This window comes from Arvicanthis niloticus, chromosome 20, assembly GCF_011762505.2.
Source record: "Arvicanthis niloticus isolate mArvNil1 chromosome 20, mArvNil1.pat.X, whole genome shotgun sequence".
Lineage (NCBI taxonomy): Eukaryota > Metazoa > Chordata > Mammalia > Rodentia > Muridae > Arvicanthis > Arvicanthis niloticus.
This window is the reverse complement of record NC_047677.1, coordinates 4,869,139-4,876,975: the sequence shown is the minus strand read 5'-3', so window position 1 is coordinate 4,876,975 and position 7,837 is coordinate 4,869,139.

The following is a 7,837-nucleotide window of genomic DNA, read 5'->3' as shown; positions in this document are numbered from 1 at the left end:
AACCCTCTTCCTGGCACCATCATTACTCTTTCTATCATTTTCATGCTTAACTAAGTAGAATATAAAATTCGGCACTCTGGTCTGCAGAGGAAGACTTAGCAAAGTACTCCTATCATTCACCAGAACATTGGGAGCTAGGATCAGTTGCAATTGGAAGCCGAGTGGTCAAAGTTTTATCATGGGCATTGAAGACGGTCATTTTGATGGCCAGGCTGTCTTCAGGCTTTATTTTACTTCCATCTGTCCTTTTAACTTCAGAACAAGTGCTTTATGGGCTCATAAATTTCCTTCTCTGAAGCCCATTCCTTGAAAGCAGTTGTTAAATATCTTTTTTGAACTCTTCTGGACGCATGAATGTACCTTCCAACTGTTAAGCTGAGTGGTGAGATGCGAAGGATACTGGCTCAACAATATGTCCAGTGTTATTCTACAGCGCAGAAAGGACTCATAGATCAGAGCAATAAAATTGCTCAATCTATCAGTTTCCAGCAGCTGGGGACTTGAGGCTTGTTTATCTTGCTCAAGCTAAGTGGACGGCCTAAAAGGCAAACTGTGGTTAGCTTTGTACAGCTTGCCAGGCATTTACCTGTTTCCTCTCATTTCTATTTGCAAACGGTCCTTAGGATGGCTGCACAAGGCATGAACTACATTTCCCAGACTTCCTGTTGTGACCTCCTGGCAGTCTTGACCAATGGAAGGTACTGGTAGATGTCAAGGCAGAGGACCTGGAGAAGCCACCAAGTCTTTCCCTCTATTTACTGTATTTTCTTCGTGGATACAGCCTTGGTGGGCTATTTCTTTTCTGTATGATGTCAGTCCTGCTGGGAAGTCAGCCACTAGAAGTATAACACACGTTTTGACTCTTATTTCTGATACGTGGCAGGACAACTTCTGCCCGTGTCTTTCAACTTTCGCTTGATGGTGTGATTTTCGAATTGCCATCCTCTCGTAGCCTCTCAGTCCTGTCCCTCTACAATCTGTGGATAATTCCCTGCATTAGGTGTTGTTTTTACTTTTGTTTGTGTTTTTGTTGTTGTTGTTGGTTTGGTTTTTGACTTTTGTAAGAGTTATAAAGGCAACGAACAGAGAAAACACCAGAGGAATTCCCGCTTCCTGCTAATCTTTCTGCTGTGCATCCAATTTTTATCTGGGAATCTTAATGCATTTGTCATCACAGAGGAAAAAAAATTTTTTATGTCCTCTCTTTCGTTATAAGGCCCATGAGTATTTTACGAAAACGTCACTAGGGAGCCATCTGGTGACTTTTGACAAGGGCAGTGGGAATTGGCACTTGGTTTTGTTTTTTTTTTTAATCCCAGGAGAAAAAAAAAACATATGTCTTATTACTAAGTCGTGTCATCATTACCCCGCCCCCATGTGCTGCTTCCACATCACGGGGGGAAAACAACCGAATTATATTTTTGCAGTGGCAGAGGGGTGGGGGTCCTTACTTCGCCTTCATGCCCTTCACTTCAAAGTAGAACAAAACACTTACTTTAACAGGTATTCAAGTTTCGTTTCAAACAGAATGTCCTCTACAGTTAATCAATACATGAGGCCCGTGAAGACATCGCCGCTCCTGCCCGAACATGCCTAAGCTCCTCTTTAAAGAATGAGCTGACTACGAGCGCCAAGAATGCTTTTTCGTTTTGTGGTTTTTATCTGATCTCTGGGAGAGGTTAAAAGCCTAAATATACAATGTGGAAAGTTTGAAACATCTCTTAATGTGAACATCATTGTGTGAAGGAGACCAGAGAGAAGAAAGTGATCTATACCACATTCTTAAAGCAGCCAAAGAAATTGATGACCTTGTTAAAATTCATTATGTCTATCTGCCTTTTAATCATGATTTTGACATACTATACTGTTTTTATCTGGTGTTTAAAGAAATTCTGTATATTGATTTATAATAGTGACAAAAGTCACTTTGAGATTTCTGTTGGGACTGATTAATACCTCCAAAATCCCTTGTTTTTTTTTCCTCTCTCTTTGTTCTGAAGCCATTTATATTAGCACCTGCTCCAGAGGTTAGTGACAAGAAGATAAGGTGGCTTAGGGGGAAATTGTAATAATTCATTTGTGTCACCAGTTAGAATGGCTGAAGAAAGACTAGCTTGGGAAAAGGAAGCTGAACTTGTTTGAAAAAAAATGTAACAACATAATTATTAATGGCTATCCTTCATTGCTGGAATTCTTTGGCCCATTACCAGAGAGGATTACAGAAAGGTTGCAATCACTTTATAGAAGACATTTGTTATTTACATCACTGATGTTGTTCTTCAAACCCTCCACAAGGCACGACTAGTCTTGCTCATTGTCATAATGGTTGAGCATCCAATAAGCAAGCTAGACTCCAGTGTAGTAGAGGGTGTCTGATGCGTGTTTGCAACCATGTGGAGTCCATGTTCAATTACACCAGTTTGGGATCCTGAAGGTCTTCCTCATGATAGCTGATATGCTTAGAACACACAAAAAGAGGGGAAAACTCTCCTATTTTTGGTTAAGTTAATGAACTTTTCCTCCATTGAAAGATCATAATTAGGCGTCTTATAGTTAATGTAAACATAGGTTTATTCGATATTTCAGCCTGAAATAATGCATTAGTAGATACTTACTAGAGCTGTGTCCTATTGTAGGGCTGGTTTAGATAAAAATTATGTCTGTATTTTGGACAAAAGATTGGGATTTTCTTTTTATTTCTCAACAATTGTTTTTTCACTCTTCCAATCATCATGGGGCCTCCTACATGAAGGACAAATGGGCACAGAGTAAAACGTAAATACAGTAGTACTTGCCTGGAAGGACTAAATACAGATGGAGCTGGGCCATGCAAGACTACATTATACAACTGAGAACAGTGCATGATTTAAACTTGGAAAGGAGGCATACTAGGCTACCTGAGATTCTTTCTCCATTCCCTCTCCACTCAGATTACCCCAAAGCTCCATGACTGCTTGCCATGAACTCCCTCTTCCTGCACCCTCTTGCTCTCTCTGGGACTCAATAGATTGTTTGTTCTCTACCAGTGATCTTTCAGCTTTCCCATGGGGCATGGTATGGAGACATAGCTAAGCATTCTGAGCTGCTTTTTATACCCCGTCCACAATTTGGACCACTTTAAAGACCTGGGGTGTACAGAATCTAGTGCATTGAACCTTTGACCACGATGAAACCTACCTAGTAAGGATGAAGCTTCCAGGTTGTTATAATTTTGCTCTCTCCAAGTCCTGTGACTCAAGTATATGGTGTCATCAGCAACAGAGTCTTACTATCAAGTTTTGGCGGGCAGCTGGAGCATTGACAATAGCCTGTAACACTTGGGCTGTCTGTGGGGCGACATTGACCAACAATTTGAAAAGAGGTAGCCCACATCTGATGCTGTCTGTGACTAGGAAAGGCATTACCTTCTTTAAATGGTAACTTCATTTAAATATGTGTATATTTCTGCAGTAGTAGGTTTTTACATATCTTCCTTAAAGTTATTCAACACTAGTTATCCCTCTTCATACGCCACTGTCTAGTCTACCTCAAATTCTGCCCTTCATTTACAGCTCCCTGCTCCACTCTTCTCCCTCTCTCCTTCACAGCATCTATGTCCTATGTTTCTTGACTTGGACTCTTTCTATTTTTTATTCCTCTCTCATATATTACATCCTGGCTGCAGTTTCCCCTCTCTCTTGCCTCCTGGTCCTCCCCCCCACTCCCCCCCCCACTCCTTCTTTCCCTTCACGAAAAGGCACTTGCCTTAAAATCTTATCTGCCACCTTAATGCCTAGGTTCTTTTTTATACACATTTTTAATTACAGTGTAATTACATCACTTTCTCCCTTTCCTCCAATTCCTTTCCAATTCCCCTCTGACTCCTTCCGTGTGCCCCCATTATCCAGCAGCCATAGTCCTTTTTGATTATTATTGCTACATTTATACATATGTGTGCATAAATATATAAATATAATCTCCTGAGTCTATTTTTGTGCTTTTGATTTCAGTTTTGACCACTTTCTATCAAGTAACCAATTGAAGGCTTCCTTCATTACTAATTTCTTGACTTCTATAAGTACCTCAATTTAAACACACACACACACACACACACATCTAAACATCCAAATGTAGCATCTGCAGATGATATAGAACACGTGGCATTTATTTTTCTGGGTACTGATTACTTCACTCAGAAAGACTATTTTCCATACCATCCATTTGCCTGTGAGTTTTATAATTTCAATTTCTTAACACATGAATAATTTTCCAATGTGTAGATGTCCCACATTTTCATATCAATGCATTTGCTGATGGACATCTAATGTATTAGATAAAAGACTGGGAGTTTGCTAGCTGTTGTGTATAAAACAGCCATGGGCATGGGTGAGCAAGTATCTCTTTATTATGATAGAGTCCTTTGGGTATATGCCTATAACTGGATCATGTGGTAGATCTACTCCTAACTTGAAGAACTTCTACATTGTTAGAAGGTTTTGTGCTCCTAACAACAGTGAGCAATGTTCCCCTTTGTCCACATCCACACCAACGTTTGTTGTCATTTGTTTTATTTATTGCTCTTAGCTCTTCTGATTGGGGTAAGATGAAATTTCAAAGTAGTTTTAATTTCTATTTGCCTGATGACTGAGGATGTTGGAAATTTTAAAGAGTATTTCTCAGTCATTTATATTTCATTATTTTGAGAACTGTTTAGTTCCATCCTCCAACTTTCAGCTGAAGTATTTGTCTTCTTGCCATATAGATTTTTTTTTTAGTTATTTATATATTCTAGATACCAACTCTGTCATATAGGTAACTGATAAATTATCCCTAAGTTCTTTAGGCTGCCCCTTCAATCAAAAGAGGGTATCCTTCATTCTAAAGAAGCCTTTTACTTTCAAGATATCCCATTTGTTAGTTGTTGGTCTTAATGCCAACATTAGCAATTCTTGTTGAGAAAGCCCTGTCCTGTGTAAAGGAGTTTAAATGTATGGCCTACTTTTACCTCTATCAGAGTCAGGTTATTGGGTGTGTAATTCAGGATATCAGTAGTGTCACGACAACATATCTGGTCAAGATGTGTAATTGTTTGACCTATGTTGAGGTCTTTGATCCACATGGAATCGAGCTCTGTGCGGAAGGAGAGATGAGAGTCAGGATTCATTCTGGTATATGTAGCTCTCCACTTTGATTGGCACTACTTTTGTTGAAGATGCTGTCTTTTCCCCAAGTCCTATTCTATGATAGCTTGTATTTCGGGGATAGCAGCCTCTGGCACAAAGTAGATGTGCTGCGTGTGTGCTGTTTCTTGTGTAAGTACCCAGTCTAGCAGCTGCACCTGGCTCACCACAGCTTTATTTTCCAGGCAAAGAAATGAAGAGTTGAACACTCGAAATGCTCATTCCAAGTCACACAGTCAGTTTAGAATGGATCTCAGTGTGGAACTGGGTTGTTTTGATTACTTGTGAAATTTGTTTCTCATTGCCCCAGTGTAACTACTTTCTCTCCCTTTTATACTATATTACACACAGAAAAGGGATTACAGGGAACACACACACACACACAGAGGCTTATATATATATATATATATATATATATATATATATATATATATATATATATATATAATATATACTAATATATATATTAGTATATATACTAATATATATATATATATATATTAGTATATATATTGCACCTCCTGGCAAAGATTGTATATGACAAAGTCTTCAAGTTAGCAAATAGAAGATGGAAAGGGAAGATACTAGAACTAAAATGTTCTTACGGTTCATGTAACAGGATGCCGAGGTGCTACTAAGATGTATGTTAAGAAGTTTGCACAGGAAATAAAGAATTAGTTTGTTTCTCCTTTGGCCACATACTAAATGCGCCCTTGAATTACAACCAACCAGAGCTGTGCCATCTTTGAACTGGAACCTGCCTTCCCCAAGAAGCTGGCTCCAAATGGTGATTCCAAGTCACCCTTTCCTCTTTTCCACAGACTTCCAAGGACTGACTGCAAGAGCAAGAATAAAGATCCGTCAGACTCTGCGAGTGCATGTGCGTTTGTTTCTCCTATGAGTTTAGAAACAAAACAAAACTCCCAGGTGCCAGTCATTTTGGAAAATGCTATTTGCAGCACAGTATATTTTATGTCTCTCTTTGTAGACTTGAGAATTAATATGTACTCATAGCCTAAGGACAAAATATCTCACAGTATGTGGAAAAGGTTTTTAAAAAGTTATACATCTATCATTGTTTTCAAATGTTCTATGCTAATTTGCATTCACTGTGGAATTAAGTGGATCTGTGACTGAGATTTAAGTTCATTTATTCAGTAAGTAAGGACATGTTTTAAGGGGATTAAGAGTGATCAAAATGAAGCACGCCAATGAAATGTTGATGACCAGTCTTGAAATGAATGTGAAAGAACTGGGAAAGGTGGAGAGGCATGAAATAAAGGTGCTTTCTGTGTTCATACCCAGGAATACTCCATATACAATGCTATGCAGAGCTAACTCAGGAGTCCCGTGGACTCTGTGAAAGTGAGTCATGTTAAAAATCAGGAATGGAAAAACAATTCGAGAAATGACTTTAGAAGCAGCCATTGGAGAAGAGAGCTAACAAAATGATCACTTAATAAAACCAGGGGTAACTGGGGCTAATACTTTATACAGATTCCCCTAAGAAGAATTACGTTTAAAAGTCCAGCGTGGTTCCGTTTAAAAGATTTAGATGTACCATTCATTGCTTGGAAATACTTTTGTAAAAAAAAAAATAAAAATGAATGTTTCCAAACTGATCAGGATCATCAAATTCTAACCAAGTGTCAAGCAGCAGGACTATGTGCTTATCATAAATCACAAATTCCTCAGCTTTTCTGGCCCTCTTTGGCTTTCCATACTTGGATTCTCAGTGCTTGTATGCAAAGGGATAATACGGTATATTCTGGGACATTGTAATATTGTTAAACGTGAGAGAAGACTGGATTTTCCATGAGGTTCAACTCTAGATGAACTGTAGCCCACATCTTGATAGACATAGCTTGTGAATGACCACCTTTACTTTGGTACAGTTGATTGGATGCTCATCTGTTGTTTTCCTCTTTAGCATAAAATCTCATCAGTCCTTTAAGTCTGGTAGCACAGAATAGAGTAGAAAATAGTTCCTGATAATGGACCCCCCCCCCTTAAGTCATCTTGAAAATAACGAAGTTGGATGAAGCTCTGCCTAAACTATCATGTTGTTCTGATACTTTAAAAGTACAGTGAATCTATGGCAAATATTTCTTGAAAATTATAACTTACATATTGGATCATGTGGATAGAGTGAACTTGGGAAAAGTGGATACTGACCTTTGGACAATTAAGTCAGTTAAGGAGTTCCAATAAGGTTTCCTGTATGTGGTGGTTTGAATATATTTGGCCCATGGAAAGTGGCACTATTAGGAGGCCTTATTGGGGGAGGTGTACCCTTGTTAGAGGAAGTGTGTCACTGTGGAGATGGGGCTATGTGGTCTCATATATATGTTCAAGTCTGGCGAATGTGATCCAGACTCTTCTCCTGGCTGCCTTTGGATCAAGATGTAGAACTCTTGGCTCTTCCAGCACCAAGTTTGGCTGGACTCTGTCATTCTTCCTGCCATCATGATAATGGACTAAACCTCTGAAACTGCAATCCAGCCCCAATTAAATGTTTTCCTTTATATGAGTTACCTTAGTCTCTTCACAGCAACAAATCCCTAAGACACTGACACTTAATTTCAAGAATCTAGGAAGCTAGAATGACATTTAGACATCTAAACTCTATGCCTAATTGAAAAGATTGATCTTATTTACTGTTATTAACTTGCAAGCTA